Source organism: Balaenoptera physalus (genome assembly GCF_965194825.1).
Source record: "Balaenoptera physalus genome assembly, chromosome: 8".
In the NCBI taxonomy this organism is placed as follows: domain Eukaryota; kingdom Metazoa; phylum Chordata; class Mammalia; order Artiodactyla; family Balaenopteridae; genus Balaenoptera; species Balaenoptera physalus.
Genome location: NC_138887.1, coordinates 101,693,149 through 101,710,126, shown reverse-complemented (window position 1 = coordinate 101,710,126; position 16,978 = coordinate 101,693,149). Strand labels below are relative to the sequence as shown.

Below are 16,978 nucleotides of genomic sequence, written 5' to 3'. Positions count from 1 at the left end.
CAGCATGTAGGTGGCACTTCTAAACTCAGCTTTGTGATATAAATCCTTTGAAAGCGGGCATTCCTCAAAGGTCATGCTTTGGTCCTCTGTCTCACTGCTTATGCTTTTCCTTAGAGATCTCATTCATTCTGTGACTTCAGTTATCACCTCTGCATTTGATTCCCAAGTTCATCACCAACCATACTGTCTCTCCTGAGCTCTAGTGTTAAATTTCCTGTGACCTGTCAGACATTTCCACTTGGATATCATGCACATTCTCCATGTGTGGAACTGAATACACATCTGCTGAAACAGCTCCCTCTTCTAACATCCCTTTTTCTGTTCATTGTACTACCAGTCGCCCACACTCAAAACTCTGCTGTCATCTTGACTCCTTGAGCCCCCTGGGTCCCCAATCCAATCAGGCAGCAATCTCATCCATTCTTTCTTAACAATGTCTCTTGCAGCTGTCCCTTTCCATTTCTGCTGCCACTATGCTCATTTACACCCTTATCAACTCACACAGGACTAGTACAACAGCCTAATTAATCTCACAGCTTCCTAATTGTTGCCATGCTTACAGATTTTCCAATTCATCCTGCACACTCTCTTCAAATTCATCTTCCTAAAACACTTGTTTGATCATTCCATTCTCCTGATAAATTCCTTGGCCTGACATTTAAAACCCTTCACAATCTGGCCCCAAGCTAGCCTTATCCACCTGGATCCTTGGCTTCAGCCATTGTAGGCTGCTCCTTGCTGAGCTGTCTGCATGTATCTCCTGCCCATCCTGATCACTCCCTGGGGATGTCCCCTCCCCCTCTACAGTCTACCCTTCCCTTGAGACTTTGCTCTAATTAAACCTGCTGTTTTTTGGAGCTGATCCTGACCACTGCAGCTGGCAGTCATTTCTCCCCCAGGGTGATTAGATCTGTGCCCCTTTTCTGGCACTCAGCCGCCATATGAATGAATTCAGAAGTGACTTTTAGTCTCTAAGGATGGGTCCTTATAGCTTGTCTCATCCTCATGAAAGACCTGAGTTTTTTACTAGTCTGAGCTGTGCTACTGTTCAGGAAGACTTTGATGATGGCTAAAGCTACCTTTTGGGAAAGGCTTGAGTTCTCGTCAAAGGACACCTTTTGAGCAGCCAGGCTCACTGACTTTCCTTTTGTGTCTAGGCCTAAGGAGGAGGAAACATTCCCAGGCCTGAAGAGCTGCAGCAGGGACACTGCCTAAAACGTGTAGGCATTAGGAAAATGCACAACCAATTCCCGGTACTCTTGGGGGTCTTCCTTAGTGACCTGAGGTTAGGCCGTTAAACTTACCAGCAGCACATTGTCCCAGATGCTACAGGGTCCACTGTGAGGGGCCAGGAGAGGCTAGCTGGCCCACCCATCCGTCCAGGTGGCTTCAGTGACAGCACTCCCCTGCTCGTAGGTAGGGCCAACGATACCTGAGGATAAGCAGCAGAAGGCTGGAGTCTCTGGCAAGAAGGCCTTGGGGAAGGATCCTTGGGGGGGTGGGGGGGCGGTAATCTGCCCACTTAGAGTGAGAGGGGTTTGCACATCAGCACCTGTGCTTCTTAGGCCCCAGTGACATTGCCACATCTCACTGTGTATGCCAGTGGCTTTGTGCTGAGCCTGCTGGATTGTTAGGCATTACCTCTGAGCCACATCTCTAATTTGACCCCTGAATGGTCATCAGTAATTCCATTTCCACACTGAATGAGCTGCACTGACCTGGGGGACAGGTTATGGATTCTACAGAGGGTGGCACCTCAGTCTGGGTTAGGGAGAAGAGTCCAATACAGCACGATGGGTATGAAGAACAGCCTCATGGGTGCCCAGAATTCTGTCCACCTAGGACAACAGTGACCCCAAAGATATTCCCTAGCAAAGTCACATGCAGACAATCCCAGGCACTGCTGTGGATGAAATGTAAAGCTATAACTAAATCCTTTCATGCCCCCGAAACGAATATTCCACAGTCAGTCTGGCTAGACGAGCCACTGGCCTGAATGGGCTGAGACTTTGGAGGACTGAGCTCTGTCACTACTGGGGCAGGGCAATTAACATTTTACACTGTGATTTCTGGGTATAAAAAAGATACTATTCATACCTCAGAGATCATTGAGAAGCTGAATGAAAATAACAGATGACAGTGCTTTTGGGTAAGAATAAAATGGCTTTAAAAATCTTTCAGAATAACATTAGGATGAAACTAGGAAATGACCCTTTTTAGCATTGTAAAGCAACTCTGTCATTCCTGGATCATGCTGAGATGTATACAGATCTTCATGCCTTGACACACTCACACCCGCCCCAACTGTCCTAGCCCAGCTGTATCTGCCTCTTGCTCCCTCATTCCTTCCCCCACCCCAGACCTGGCCATTTCCCAATCAGAGACAGTACCGCCCTTGTATCTTGAAGGCTGGGCTTTCTGGTCTACCAAGAAAACACTGTCTCCTTCCTTTCCCATTTCTAAACTAGAAGGAAAAAAAATAACAATCCTGAATCAGACTGCTTTCATGAACTGCATCCCATAGGAGGAAAGTCAGAAGGTGGTGATCAGCTCTGTTGGGGGCAAAACTTGTTTTTTCAGAAGCCGCAGCCAGGCATGATTCTTCCTCAAACACATGGTACGTAGACTGGAATCAGGCAACTCTGTGATAGTTTTGGCCCAGAATACAGGCATTAGCTTACTGAGCTCCAACTCCAAAGAAAGGCCCCTTTTGTTCCTAATGGGGAGGGTATCATCCACTGGACAGCCTGAGGAGCAGACGAGTAGTCCTGCTAACTCGTGAAAGTGAGACTTGGCAGAATGAAGTCTAAACTAAAGCCATCAGCCCCAAAACCTGGTGGTTTGAAAAGGTGTTATATGGCTTCCATCTCAAGTTAGCTAACCACCCTTAAGAATAAATTAAGGGGCTTCCCTGGTGGTGCAGCGGTTGAGAGTCCGCCTGCCAATGCAGGGGACACGGGTTCGAGCCCTGGTCTGGGAAGATCCCACATGCCCGGAGCAACTGGGCCCGTGAGCCACAGCTGCTGAGCCTGCACGTCTGGACCCCGTGCTCCGCAACAAGAGAGGCCGCAATAGTGAGAGGCCCACGCTCCGCGATGAAGAGTGGCCCCCGCTCGGCGCAACTAGAGAAAGCCCTCGCACAGAAACGAGGACCCAACACAGCCAAAAATAAATAAATAAATTTATAAAAAAATAAATAAACTTTGCACTAAAAAATAAGCAATTTGGTTTAAAAAAAAAAAAAGAATAAATTCAGTACAATGCTCTGCTTCCAGTTAAATGTTCTGCATGCACTCCTTAAAGTTTTTTTAATGCCATCTTGAAAATTCCTGGAGTTAACTACCTTAAAGCGGTGGTTAGACTCCACTTAGACCAAGTGCCTTGGATAGAACCCATAGAGGCAAAGTCCATATCCTAGAATACAGTGTCTCTTAAATAAAACACATATTTTTTCTGTGTAGCCAAAGAAATGATCTTTCATTTAAACTACTGTATCTCTCTGAGTAAGTTACTACTTTCTCCCACAACTCTATTTCACCACACATACCCCTCTCCACTCAACCACCCCCAGGCTGGCTTGCCCTCCTGACCCTATCCTGGCAGGTATAATAGTAGGGCCATGCTAGAACAAATACCCAAGGAAAACTGCAGGCCTCTCAGATGAACAGAACTCCTGTAAATGATGGAGCTTCCATTAGACTGCAGCTTCCTTAAGGTCCTTGAGGGCAGGTGCATGTTAGGTGTTCAGTAAATATTTGTTAAATTAATAATTGGGTTAAGTAGACAGAATTCACTTGAAAAGCAATCCTTTTCTTTTTTTGGACTGTAATTTTCGACAAGTGTGCTTTCCATGCTGAAGACCATGGAGAGCTCTCTGGCCGGTGAGTGGAAGCGTGGCAGAGAAGAAAAGAAGCAAGGATCTGGCAACTGGCAGTGGATCTAAACTTGTAGAAGGAAAGGCCAGAGGGCCCGCTCTACATTTCCATGCATTCCTCTTTGTTGGGCTGTATGAAAATTGATTCAATAGTAAAGAGTGTGTACATGGCTGGGGGAGAAAACCCATCTAGATACGTATCTGCCAGTAGTTTCTCGGTAGAATGCAAAATTGGAGGCATCTTGCAATCTCTCACAGCTGGAGCTGTATTGGGGGTGGATGCAAGGTATGAGGGCGGGGAACACTCTGATCCAGTTATAGGATACCATTATCCTGTTTCCTAACACACCCGTACAGTTTCTTCCAAGTTTATGTATAATCGGACTAGAGGGTGTGTTTTCTGAGCTGCTTCTCTGAAATCTGCTTTCTCTGATGAGGAAACCAAGATAGCTTCAATCTACTACACGGTCAGAGTCTGTGCTTCCTGGCCAGGACAATGTATACCCTAGTTATGTACACTTTTAACAAATGTACAAATGCACAAGCATTTACCAAGTGACAGCTAAGAACTGTGAACAAAAATGCAGTGATGTATCCCCTCAAGGAGCTTACAGTTGAGAAGCAGAGATGAGATTTGAAGACTTTGGGGTAAGTGCCCACGAAGAGGCCACACTCCAGGGCTCATGAGGTTGCGGTGAATCTGCCATAGTCCTCCACTGCCGATGGCAGTGCAAATTGGTACAACCCTTTCGGAACACAACATGGGACTGACTACGTGTGTGTTTCAGTCACTTCTGCTGCACAAGTTGCCCCCAAAACAATAATCATTTAGTATCTCTCTCCATGGGTCAGGAATTCAGATAGGGTACAATGGGGATGGCTTCTCTCTGCTCCACAATGTGTGGGGCTGAACGACTGAATAATTTTAAGGCTGTTCATTCCCATGTCTAGTGGTTGATGCTGGCTATTGACTGGGGACCTAACTGGGAATGTGGGCAGAAGGCCCACATTTGACCTCCACATGTGGCCTGGGCTTCCTCATAATATAGTGGCTGAATTTCAAGGGCAAGTATCTTGAGAAAGAGGGGGAGGTGGAGACAGAGCATATTACCTTTTATAACCTGGGCTTGAAAGTTCCATGTTTCTTCCACTGCATTCTGTTGATCAAGACAGCTACAAAGAATTGACCAGGGGCTTCCCTGATGGCACAGTGGTTAAGAATCCGCCTGCCAATGCAGGAGACACGGGTTCGATCCCTGGTCCGGGAAGATCCCACATGCCGCGGAGCAACTAAGCCCGTGCGCCGCAACTACTGAGCCTGCGCTCTAAAGCTCGTGAGCCACAACTACTGAAGCCCACGTGCCACAACTACTGAAGCCCACGCACCTAGAGCCTGTGCTCCACACCGAGAAGCCCGCGCAATGAGAAGCCTGCGCACTGCAACGAAGAGTAACCCCCGCTTGCTGCAACTAGAGAAAGCCCAAGCACAGCAACGAAGACCCAACGGAGCCATAAATAAATAAATAAATAGATAAATAAATAAATAAATAAAATTTAAAAAAAAAAAAAAGAATTGACCAGTTTCAAAGGGAGAGAACATAGACCCCACCTCTCAATGGAGGGATGTCCCACATCACAGCACGTGGGATGGGACATATATTGATGTGGCCATTTTTGAAAAATACAATCTGCCACAATGTGCAAAGCCCACCAAAATGCTAATTTTTATATTAAAATATTAATATTTTATATAAAATATTAATGCTCTTTTAATACTCTTTGGCTAGGAAAATATTCATCAGGAAAAACGTTATGTCTAAGGATGTTCATTACATGCATTTGTTCATTTATGTATCCATCCATCCAATAAATATTGATTGAAGTGTTTGCTAGGTGCTAGGAATACAGAGAAGGCTTAAGATATTCTTTTTTCTCTCAAATAACTTCTAGTCTATAATAGCTAGACTATAACAAAACCCATCAAATGTTCAGTGATAGATGGTCTAATAAATTATAGTACATCAACTCTGTGAGATACATCCTTGAATGAGACACTTATAGACTTATTTTGACCTTTTTTTAAAACTCCTACAACTTTGAAAAGACTGTGGAAAGATGGGGGAAATGTTGGGTGGAAGTAAAAACAAATCAAAATTGTATGTCTACTATGATTACAGTTATGTAAAAATATGCATGAAGATCGCCAAGGACTAGAAAAACTATCAAATGTGAACTCACTTGTTGAAATAGGAATATGGATTGTTTTTCCGTTTTCAACTCTTTTCTCAATGCTGTATTCCTTTTACAGTTGAAAAGGTCCAGAAAGAAAAGTGATGCAAATAGGATTTTATAGGTTAAAGGATAGAAGGCTCTGCTGAGACGTAGAGAATGGACTTGAGGACACGGGGAGGGGGAAGGGTAAGCTGGGATGAAGTGAGAGAGTGGCGTGGACTTATATATAAATGTAAAATAGACAGCCAAATGTAAAATAGATAGCTAGTGGGAAGCAGCCGCATAGCACAGGGAGATCAGCTCGGTGCTTTGTGACCACCTAGAGGGGTGGGATAGGGAGGGTGGGAGGGAGACGCAAGAGGGAGGAGATATGGGGATATATGTATATGTATAGCTGATTTACTTTGTTATAAAGCAGAAACTAATACACCACTGTAGAGCAATTATACTCCAATAAAGATGTTAAAAACAAAAAACAAAAAACTCTGCTGAGCAAGAAGCTGAGGAGAGACTTCATGGGAGAGGTGGCAATCAAATTTCAGTAGGAGGAGGAAGCAGCAGGAATCAACATGAAGACAGAAGAGGAGGAGCTGTCTTCGGAAAACTGCAAAGAATCCAAACCAAGATGTACTTAGAAGAGCATGGGAAGATGGGACCAGAAGGAAAGGTGGACCTTAGTTACTGGGCTAAGGATTGCAGACTTTATTTGTAGAGACTCTGAAGCTTTTTGAGCAGAGGAAGTCAAAGCAGTGCTTAAGGAAGATGACCGACCACAGTCCTGAAGACGGACAGAAGCTGGAGCAGCTGCAGGCACGGAGACCTGTGAGAAGGTTGCTGCAGTAATCCAGGGCCTGGACTCCAGAGGTGGCAGAAAAGACTGGAGAGCATTTGTAGAAGAAAAATGGTCATAACTTGGTAATTTGGTGCACACGACTCCAATGTTTCAGTCTAGGTCATTATGATATGAAGATAGTGGCACTAACAGAAATAGAGGAAGAGGAACTGGTTTGGAGCAGAACAGAAATTTTAAACACGTTAGGTTTGAGCTGCTGTTGGGACATCCAGATGGAGATGACAACAGACAGTTGGAAATAAAAGTCTGAATCGTAAGAGATCCCCACTTTTGGCAAAACAATTTGACTGTATCCCTCTTCCCTGAATGTTCTTCCCCAAGCTCTCTGTAACAGGTCCTTCCTGTCTTCACCAAGCTCTCTGCTCAAACATCACCTCCTCGGACCCTTTCATGCTACCCTTAAAATGGCACCCCTGTCACTCACCATCCCCCATACCCCACCTGCTCAGTTCTTCTTCATTGCCCATGCCTGAGATTTTACTTATTACCTGCTCCTCTCACCAGCATCCCCTTTAGAGATGGGATGCTAGCCTCTTCTTCCTGTTTGAAGAACTAAACATTAAAGGGTACCTATGTGTCAATTCACTCTTAAATAAATCTCTACTGTGAAATGATAACAATAGCATATGTTTTTCTGACTCCATCAGATCCTAGTCTGAAGGTTTAAAACTCTTCTGCTATGTTATAGATCAAAAATACAACTCAGAAGAAAGGGCACACACCAATGGGGTGGTGGCAGACACTTCCAGGTACATCCCACTGGCCAGCAATTAATCACAAGGACACATCTAGCTGCAAAGGAACCTGGGAAAAGTTGTTTTCTGGGCCATGGCCAGCTAATAACCCTAGTACTACAGAAGAAGCAGACAATGGATATTAGGCAACAGCAGTAGTATTTCCCTGCAGGACATGTCTGAATCAATCCACAGAGCCCTGGATGTGCTTGACTCCAAGAGCAGTAACTGTGCACATAGGACTCCTAGTCCCCTTGAACAATTTAACTTTCGCCAAGTGCTTCCATAATTGGCTCACCTTCTCCCCCTTCCCCAGGCACTGAAAATGAGGAAATGTTCAACATTTCTGTATTCCAGATGCCAAAATTCTATAGAGCAAAACACTGCAGACATGTCCATGCTGCTTCTCCTTGACCAACATCCTAAGTACCTGTGGCCGGCACCAGCTTCACATCTGCAGGACCCAGTGCAAAATGAAGGTGTGGGGCCCTTGTGCAAAAATTATCAAGACTTTTAAGGCAGCCACAGCAGAGCATTAAACCCAACACAGGGCCCTTCTAACCGTGGGGTTCTGTATGACTACCCAGCTCACAGGCCTGGGAAGCCCTTTCTGTATTTAGCCTTAAAAAAAAAAAAAAAAGAAAGAAAGAAAGGAGCTGTTACATACCGTGAAACCCACAGGCAAGTAATGTTGGCTTTTCAGCCTGCTTCAGCTTCTAGGTGTGATCTTTTTTTTTCCTCGTCATGGCTCAGAAAACATAGAAGTGGTCTTGGGGATCAAACAGCTGGACTGTCTCATTTTACAGAAGACCTGGAAGCCCAGAGTGGGCCTGTGAGTGCCCACGGTCTGGCTTGGTGCTGGTACCAGAGCCCACTCTAGAAGTCTGGCCTCTACACTGTGCCCCCTGGGAGCCCTGGCTGCACTGCAGGAGGGGGTCATTCTCCCCATCAGACAGGCTCTGTGATGTGCGGTCACAGTCATCCTGGACAGTCTTGGGACCTCCCATTGCTTACTCTGTCTAGACTCTTCTTCGGGCCTCTAGTCAAAGAAGAGACAAAACCAGAAGTCACCCTTTTCTTGGCTCCCTTTGGGGGAGGTGCCACTGGTCACGGAAAGGCTGAGTGGTGGCCTGAGAAGAAAGAGCTTGGCCACTGCGCTCTGATGCTCCCTCGTCCGATGCCTCCAGGCTACGGGTCTGTGCCCCTCTGTGTGCAGGTGGGCAGAGAGGTTACAGGACGGCTGCTGGACACAGCCTGCCTGCCAGATGCCCGAGGCTCACCATGAGGGACACTTGCTGGAGTGAGGGATGGGCACACAGTCATCCTGGCGGAGGTTGGAGCAGGAGGCAGCAGGCCGGGGAGTGCGGTGTGGGGCTTGCACAGAGCAGGGGCAGCGGCAAGGACAGGTGAGTGCGTCACCGGGAGCAGGCAGGCGAGGTGTCAGATGGGCACGCTTTTCCCCAGGGGAGGGAAGGCTGTGCGAGACGCGAGGCAGAGGAGAAGGGAGTGATTAGCAAGCAAGGAGTGAGTCGCATCCAGTCCCCAGGGCAGCGCGCGAGCGCGGGCTGCGGGCTCTCCTGGGTGCAGACGTGGTGGCAGGTGGCACAGCCGTCACCAGGAAAGGTGCCAGGCTTCCTGCGGGGGCCTCAGGAGGTGGGGTCGGGAGCCTGGGGTCTGATGGCCGCCTGCTCCCGGCTGGAAGCCAGAGTTTGCGAGCATCTCTGCCTCTGGGCCTCGCTGGCCTCAGATACCTTCCCGGCGAGCAGGCCTGACGTCCCCACCGCCCCGTGCCCTCCAGCCCTCCCCCCGTCCCCTCCCCCTCTCCCACCACACACGGAGGACTTGGGGTTTCTGAAGCGCCGGAGGGAAGCAGAAGGCCCCCCAGTCTCCCTCCCAGCACCGCTCTCGCCCGGAGGACAGAAGCGGGGCCCCGCAGGGAAGGAAAGGGCCCTGAGGCGCAGGCAGTCACGGCCACACCGCCGCGGGCTGTCCCTTCCTCTCCAGGACTCCTAGGCTGCTGCCCACTAGTTTTCTGGCGCCCTGGGGAGTTGTGGGCAAAAGAAACCCGACTGTTTCTCCTCCCCCGCCGTAGGCTGGAGAGCTGTGCGCGGCTCCCCGCGCCGCCGGGCCCTCGTCCCTCAGGCTCCTGGGTCCCCGCATCCCCGGAAGATGCACACCCTGCGGCCGTTTCTAGAAGACCCTTCTCAGAGCCGACGGCCCCGCGCTGTCCCTCCCCCTCGTGGCACCTCGTTGGCACCTCTTCCCTGAGCTCTGCTTCTCGGTGGCTCGTCAGCGCTGTGGCGGTGGGAGGCGGGACGGAGGGCCGAGGCCGGGGATGACCGGGAGCCCGCGGGAGGGACTGTTCAGAAAAGCAGGCCGGCGCCGCCCTTCTGCGGCTGCGGGAGGCCCAGCTCGAGCTGGGGCCCGGGGAGCTTCTGTCCCTGCATTCTGCCCTCCACTCGGGCCGTCGCTGCCGCCCGGCCCGGGCAGGGGGAGGGGGAAGGTCGGCAGCGGCCTCTCCCCCTCTCGGGCCCTGGAGTTATTCAAGCACCAGCTCCTCCCTGGATCCAGGAGGTCACCCGGCGGCCACGCGCCAGATGTTAGCCTTCCCACAGCTGTGCCAATGGCTCCCGAGGACGAGGGAGTTTTTCACACCCTGTGCTGGTCACTGATGCTTGCCCCTCTATCCTGCCAGAAGCTTCTCTGCCCTAGCTGGGGGGTGGCGCGGACAGGCGTGCAGGAGGGGGAGGCCGCTCGGCTCCGGCCCTGGGCCGGGCGAGGCCCAGGCTTGCCGGCCTCTGTCCCCTGCCCGACCCCACACAAGGCCGTCAATGTCCTCTCCCTCCTCCCGTACCTCCGCGGAGGTATGGACGCTTCAGAGGCTCAGGGCCTCGCTGCTTTCGCCTTCCGATCACTTTCCTTCCCCGCCTCCATCTTCTCCGTCTGCAAAATGAGACCAATACGTCTCGGCGCTGAGGTAAGAGGCTCTCTCACGGCAGAGCTGGGGAGGGAACAATAGCCGGGACCTTCGCCCCACCTCGAAGCCCGGTGAGGCGGTGACGCATTTTCTCTCGTCCTGCCGCCTCCCTGCGTCACCGCGTGGGCGGCCAACTCACCGTACCTCGCGTCACAGGTTAGAGGCGCGTCACAGATTAGAGGCGCGGGACAGGGGTGAATGGCCCCTGGTATATTTTCCGGGTGTGCGTGCGTGTGTGTGGTATTTTGTGTGGTGTCTGTGGGTGTGTGAGGTGTGTATTTTGTGTGGTGTATGTGTGTGTGCTGTGTATTTTGTGTGGTGTATGTGGGTGTGTGTGGTGTGTATTTTGTGTGATGTGTGTGGGTGTGTGTGGTGTATTTTGTGTGGTGTGTGTGTGGTGTATGTGGGTGTGTGTGGTGTGTATTTTGTGTGGTGTGGGTGTGTGTGTGTGGTGTATGTGGGCATGTGTGGTGTGTATTTTGTGTGGTGTATGTGGGTGAGTGGTGTATATGGGCATGTGTGGTGTGTATTTTGTGTGGTGTATGTGGGTGTGTGTGGTGTGTATTTTGTGTGGTGTGTGTGGGTGTGTGTGTGGTGTATGTGGGTGTGTGTGGTGTGTATTTTGTGTGGTGTGTGTGGGTGTGGGTGGTGTATGTGGGTGTGTGTGGTGTGTATTTTGTGTGGTGTGTGGGTGTGTGGTGTGTGTGGTGTGTGTGGGTGTGTGTGGTGTATGTGGGTGTGTGTGGTGTGGTGTGTGACTTGTCTGTGATGTGGTGTGTGTGGCTTGTGTGCAGGGGGGCACAGCACTGGGGGTGAAGGCGCTGCGTGCAGAGGAGGCTTGAACAGAGGACAGGCCCTTAATGTTTCCTTCCAGAGGCTGTTACAGGGAAGGGCCTCGGTTTGAGCTCCTAAAAGAGTGATTCTCAAAGTGTGGTTCACAGTGGATCCTACAGCGGACCCCCAATTTACTGAAGCAGAACCTCTAGGGTTGAGGCCTCATAATCTGCACTTTTTCACCAATCCTCAAATAATCCTTCAGGCCCCTCAAGCCTAAAAGCCGCTGATCCGGCCAGGAGGGGGCGCAGAACCCCAGCCTGCAGGCGGCGCTGGTGCGCAGGTTTCGTCCACGCCTGCGGGGCGCTGGCAGGTGTGGCCCATCCTTAGCATGGTAGCAAACATCTCCCTGGGTCGCAGTCATTCCCTGCGCACAAGCGTTCTTCAACTTTTTAAAAAGTCCTTCCGACTTGCCCCCTCGCCCCATCTTTTGAAACCTCCTGGTTTCGTAAGTATGCACTGCCCGTGGTTTGGTTTTGTTCTCAGGCCCTTTGGTGGGTAGATTTGTGTTTCTTGACCTAAATTAAAATATCCTTGAAAGCAGAGGCGTTTCTGTTTCTTTTGTTTCCTTTTTGCTCCCTGGGGTCTAATGTGGGGTTCTGTACACAGCTGGTGCTAAAAACCGTTTGTAAAATAAAATGGTGACAATGTAGAGAGGGTAGGAGAGACTCTAAGAGGCCGGTGGGAGTTACTGGGGTTTGGCAGGCACCTCGCTGCAAAGCCCTCTTCCCTGCAGCTGCCTCCTCAGCACCCTGGCCTGGCCGGCCCTCCCCCACCCGCTTCATTAGATGAACGTGGGGATGAGGCAACTCTTGGCAGACATAGAGCAGATATGGGTGCAGCTGGGACAGCGCAGCAGGTGGCTGTCCTTAACCAGCATCCTCTCGATTGAGAGCTGGGTTGGGTGGGCTCGGGCCCTTCCAGCCCAGCAGGACTGGGAGTGCCCCGCTGCTGGTGGGCTGCTTCAAGCTCTTCTGCGGGGAGCAGGACCTGAAGTTGCACCCCACCATTAGTCCCCAGGCAGCAGGATCTGGGGGAGGGCGCAGCACATCCTCAATGCCCCCCTCCACGATTATATGCCAAGCAGCCCAGGGGTGGAGCATGAGGAATTCCGGGCTTTCAGGGTCAAGTGTCTTGACAGGCCTCTTAGCCTCCCACTCCCCAGGCTGAGTCAAATTTTAATGGAAGCCTGTGAAGCGCAAAGTCCTACAGAAACTATTATGAGAGTTTTCTGGAAAATAGAGACTGACAACACTCCCTATAGGGAAGAAGATGAAAGTAATTCACGGCTCACCAAGCCCTCTGGGCAACGAGCCCCAGGGCACCCAGCAGACGGCTTCTCCATTTCTGTCCTATCCCAGTCCTCTCCCAGTCCTGATCTCATTAAAAGGAAACCAAAAGGGCAATATTACTTGGCTTCCATCTGGCCTCTTGAGATTTAAGGACTTTAATCAGTAGAACGTTGAAGGATAAAATAACTCTACAATAACAAGAAAGCTGCCAGCTGGCCCTTCCAGTGACCTTGCCAGAGTGCATGGGAAATGGATCGCACCATCTGGGCTTGACTTCCCTCCGGGGGAAGAGTGAGTGATTACAACACTTTAGGATCCAAGTTTACCCAAATTAAGAAAAGCTGTGCCGGGAAACAGCTTATATCTAAAGTATCATCTGCTTCTTGCATCCCACTGCTTTCACCCCAACCCACCCCTCCTCTGTGCCCTATTCCAGGTCCACAGTTCCAACACGGGATCTTCGGGAAGGGTTAACAGCACCACAGAAAGCTCCCAGGGAAGAAATGTGGAAAAGACTTAAAAAGCAGGAAATAAATGACACTGGTTGAAGAGACAAGAAAAGGTGTGGAATTCTTCCCTCAAGTCCAAGTCTAGGATTTCCCAGTCCTCTTCCCGAGGCCATCCTGCTCTCACCGGGGGAACTTACACCTCAATCTGGGAAGGAAAGCCAGAGCAAGCAAACTGCCCAGTGGTGACCGTCGAGGAGGGAGGAGGGAGGAGTATTGGCGGTTCATGCTGACCTTCCCTTTTTCGAGGAGACATTGAGAGGAAGCCTGAGTTTCTAGACTGGGAGGCAGCCCCTAAATTCCCACACACACCCCTCTGGCAATGGCTGACTAGCCCCACCTGATGTGTCCCTGGGAAAAAGAGGCTAAGAGAGCAGGAAGACTCCTCAGGAGGCAGGATTGAAAACTGGGGCTGAGGCTCGGGCTCTGCTCTCTGAAGTGCCACCGTGAGGAAGGGGCTGGGCTCTTCTTCCCCAAAAGGGCTGTAGCAGATGAGGCCGTTCGGGGAAAATCGCCCCACTGAAGGACACACTGCAGCCCTGAGCCACTTGGCCAGCTCCCCCTCTCACCTCGCTGCCCCTCAGACTCCTTTCCACAACCTGTGGAAGCTTTGCCCCCCTTTGGCGGGTAGGACACCACAGGCAGGCCCCAGAGGTCATCGGCGTCTTGGCCACGGGTGCCCTTTCTGAAGGAATTGGCCGTCCGTCATCCTCCCAGGGAGCACCCTGGGCTACAAAGGTTAGGGTGGCCAGACCATGGTGGGAAGAAGTGGTGGTGAAGAAGAGCTCACTTCCTGAAGCACGAGAAGCAAACCCTGGAGAGAGATCCTCGTGAGGTCAGCAAGGGCGTGAGGTGGGAATAGGGGCTGGTGGGTGGCACCTGGGTGGCTGGTGTGGATCCCAAGGCTGGGACCAGAGCTTCTCCCAGGCTGTAAAGTGTGACATCAATCACCCAGTAAGTATCGAATCAGACACCTACTGACGTTCTGGCACTTTACAGGTCACTCTGTTTTTCTTCTCGTGCTTGATCCTCACAACCTTCTGAGGGCAGTTTTTCTCATTTTAGAGAGGAGGAAAGCAAGGTCCAGAAGATCACATTCTAAACAGAATCACTGAGACTCAAAGCTATGTATTGTTTAAAGCTCATGTTAACTAAACCTCCCGGCCTGGCCAGCTGAGTGCAGGTGCTCACAGGGCATCAGAGCCCACCCGCTCGCTGCCTTGTCCTGGGGCAGGGTCTCCCCAGACAGAAGTCACACGGCCCCAGGCTCAGAGCCACCAACCCCGGTAAAGAGAAGCTGAGTCTTTTTTTTTAATCCTTTAAGCAAAAGTATAGAGAATATTCATACCTACTACTCAGATTTGTCTTATATCTACTACTCAGCCCTGAGCTGGTGTTAAAAAAAGGGTTTTTTTTAAGAAAAAAATTAGAAATAGATAAACTGTAGTATATCCAGACAGTGGAATATTATTCAGCACTTAAAAGAAATGAACTGTCAAACCATGAAAAGACGTGGAGGAAACTAAGTGAAAGAAGCCAATCTGAAAAGGCCACATACTGCATGATCCCAACTATGACATTCTGGAAAAGGCAAAACCAGGTAGACAGTAAAAAGATGAGTGGTTGCCAGGAGTCGAGGGGAGGAGAGATGAAAAGGCAAAGCACAGAGGATTTTTAGGACAGTGAAATTCTTCTGTATGATACCATAATGGTAGATACAAGTCATTAAACATTTGTCCAAAGTGTGAACCCTAAGGAAAAGTAGACTCTGCCTGCTTATGATGTGTCATCCATTGCAACAGATGTACCCCTCTGGTGGGGGACGCTGACAGTGGGAAGCTGTGCCTGTGTGGGAGCCGGGGGTACATGGAAACGCTGTCTGCCTGCCTCTCAATTTTGCTATGAACCTTAAACTGCTCTAAAAAAGACTATCTTGTAAAAAACAAAAAGTACAGGATCATTAAGAACAGTAACACCCAAGTCTCCATGATGCCCCACAGAAATAGTTTCATAGGTCAGTCATAACAATGTACCTCAAACCACGTGGCTTAAACAACAGAAATATATTGTCACACAGCTCTGGAGGCTAAACATTCAAGATCAGGGTGTTGACTGGGTTCCATGCCTCTCTCCTAGCTCTGGTGGTTGGCTGGCAATCTTTGGTGTTCCTTAGCTTGCAGATGTATCGCCCTGATTTCTGCATTCAGGTTCACATGCTGTTCTCTGTGTGTCCGTGTGTGTGTTCGAATTTCCCCTTTTTATAAGCACACCAGTCATATTGGGTTAGGTAGGACCCATCCTAATGACCTCATTTTAATTTACCTCTGTAAAGACCCTATCTCTGAATAAGGTCACCTTCTGAGGTACTAGAGGTTAGGACTGCAACATATCTTTTTTTCAGGAACACAGTGCAACCCGTAATGCCTGCTGGGGACATAGCCTTGCCCCAGCATGTGGCAGCTGATTGAGTGCTACGTTGCTACGGAACCATTCAGACTGTTTATAACCAGCCACGGCCGAGTTGATTTTATTCCATTTCGAAGTCTCACAGGTAATTTCACAAACGGACTACAACTCACCCCTGGCTCTCCCATCAGAGCAGCCTGTCAACCCGCAGCGTGGCTAGACACATTTTCCAGGTGTCACAGGACAGTTCAACGCGTGGCAGGTCAGCAGGCACTCAGCAAGTGCAGACAAGTCTCCACCAGTCACATCCAAAGGGTCTCAGGGAGACCTGGGCACTCCCAGAGCTTTTCTTATTTGTCTCTGTGCCACAGAACTCATGCCAGACATTCCACCAGCGAGAATTTTCTCAAGATCTGGTGCCCAAAACATACTTACTGTCTGACACAAGTCATTTTTGTACCTTTTAGGGTCCCTTTTCGCACTGCTGACTCCAAGAAAGCTAATTAATTATTTTAGACACCATTATTAAATTGACAGTGATTAATCTGATCATCCTTTTTATGAAATTACCTCTGAAATGCTAACTTCTCATCTTCTGGAACTCACTGTGCAAAGTACTCTGAAGATTACATTGTACCAGATTTTGGCTCTGTAAATCTTAATGGCAGGGTTTTTTTTTTTTTTGCCAAAAGCAATAAGAGCTGTCCTGAATTTATCAGGTCAATCAGGAAAGAGGCAGGCAGCAGGAAATTGAAGGTGACTCACACTGCAAGTGGGGTTTGACTGACATTGTTAGAACCTGCTGTTGCCAGTTAGCTACAGGGGACTTTGCGTCAGTGAGCGGTACAGTGGTAGCCTTATGAAGCAGAGAGGCACGCGGAGCCTGCAGTTGCAGGTGTCAGGGCTCCCTGCCTGAGAGAAGAACTAGTGTGGTCCTGAGTGGTCCCTCCCCCCACCCCTTCCACCGCCTTTCCTGCATCTTCTCTCAGTGCACCCACTGAGTCTCTTGGTGGTAGAGACCTCTCAGCGTGTCCCATTAGGGCTCAAAGCCCACAGAGAGCTGCTTCATGGCTGCCCACCCTGAGCAATCCCCAAAAGTCCTTGGCATGGGGTAGGGGCAGGGAGCACACCTTGGCTATTGCCCTCCACTACACTTTACTCCACCCAGTGGGCACGCTCCTGGACTCCAGTCTCAGGCTCTACCCATGCTATCATCACTGTCCTACAGAACGAATCTTAGAGCCTGCAGAGGCTACCAGGTCTGGTAGAA

The 16,978-nt window shown here is 49.9% G+C and overlaps 1 long non-coding RNA gene across 1 annotated transcript; it reads left to right on the top strand.

Annotated features, from left to right (window-relative positions):
* The first annotated feature begins 9,559 nt into the window (after positions 1 to 9,559).
* LOC309666081 lies at positions 9,560 to 16,906 on the top strand. The gene is made up of 3 exons (XR_014266877.1): positions 9,560 to 10,670; positions 13,233 to 14,137; positions 15,704 to 16,906. It is a non-coding gene; the product is annotated as an uncharacterized lncRNA (long non-coding RNA).
* Positions 16,907 to 16,978: the final 72 nt, after the last annotated feature.